General features: G+C 37.6%; 1 protein-coding gene across 2 annotated transcripts in view; it reads right to left on the bottom strand.

Moving 5' to 3' along the window:
- LOC119592150 (dnaJ homolog subfamily C member 10-like) overlaps positions 1-1,306 on the bottom strand; it is an 11,525-nt gene that overhangs the window by 8,876 nt on the left and 1,343 nt on the right. The gene's annotated exons all lie outside the window — the stretch shown is intronic.

Below are 1,306 nucleotides of genomic sequence, written 5' to 3'. Positions count from 1 at the left end.
CATATGCCTCCAATGCTGGTGCTTCTGCTGGTGCTTCCTGTGTTTCAGCTGGTTCCACCTATGCTAGTGCTTCCACTGGTACCCAAGGTATCGGTACTCCTGTTTGTGTTAGTGTTTGGCCAGTACTCCGAACGCTGACACTTCTCTGGTAATCCAGGAGTTGCTGAAAATGGCTCTCCTAGTACCAGGGTGTTGGGTGCCCCAGGCCTCAGACAAAAGAATCAAAAGAACCTAAAGTATTTTTCCAGAATCTCCTCCCAAGCCTGCACACCATAAGGGAAACATAACAGGCCCACAATGCTGCCAGTGTTCCATAAAGGGTTTCAAATGAGTACAGATATCAGAGGTATGTGTTAATATTGTACATCCTAATTTACTCTGAAATATACAATTTTCTTTTCTAGTTCATTAGAGTGTGATGACCTTTTACAACAAATCTTTGTCAAAAAACAAAAACTCTTGCTTATGCACAGATAATTTAACTGAGACATATTTTGCTTAGTTTACTGATGACCCTAATAATCATAAGACAAATAATAATCCAAATGACTTTTTAACCCATTTACACAAGGATGATGGCTTATCTCATTTTTTAGGCTCTGGCTGCATTCTTTGAGGAGAAATAGCCCCTCAAAAGTAGGCTTAAAGCCTCTTTGTAGCTTCACTACCTAAAAAATTGTTATGGCACAGCTAAGATCATAAATATGGGGGTAATTTTTTCTGTGCTAATTTTTCCTTGAACATCTGACTCAGCAAAGTACCCTGACATGTTGTGGTATAACACTGGGGGCTCCCAGCTTGATTGGGTTACACAGAAATATTCAGTTGACATCGGGTAAACTATCACCAATTAGATACCATATATCATTTTTTGATCTAGCTGGGTGCCTCAACACATGGATCAAAACCTGACCATTAGGCTTACTTGACAAATTCACTCACTACTAGGTATTTATATTTATGTTTTACAAAAAGCCTGGTTAGAATTTAAACATTGTACAAGACAGTTCTTGTAAGACATTTAAAAAAAACTGTCAATTTCAATTTCAATTTCGCTAAAAGGTATCCTCTAAACATTTACCCACCTACACAGGCCCCCTACACCAGTTTGTTGGGGAGAGGGGTAACCCATATGGGAAAAAAAACTTGGCAATGGACAGAACACTGGATTCATTCATATCAAAATTTTAAAAATAACATGTCTTTTATAATAAGCCACATATGATTTATAATAAAACTTACTGATATAGATCTTTTCCATCACAGATCACAGGGTATAATTTCAGTTTCCCACAGATATGTAATA

The sequence above is a fragment of the Penaeus monodon genome, chromosome 29 (assembly GCF_015228065.2).
Source record: "Penaeus monodon isolate SGIC_2016 chromosome 29, NSTDA_Pmon_1, whole genome shotgun sequence".
Classification (NCBI taxonomy): domain Eukaryota; kingdom Metazoa; phylum Arthropoda; class Malacostraca; order Decapoda; family Penaeidae; genus Penaeus; species Penaeus monodon.
Note: the sequence above shows the minus strand (reverse complement) of the source record. Positions and strands in the feature narration are given on the sequence as shown.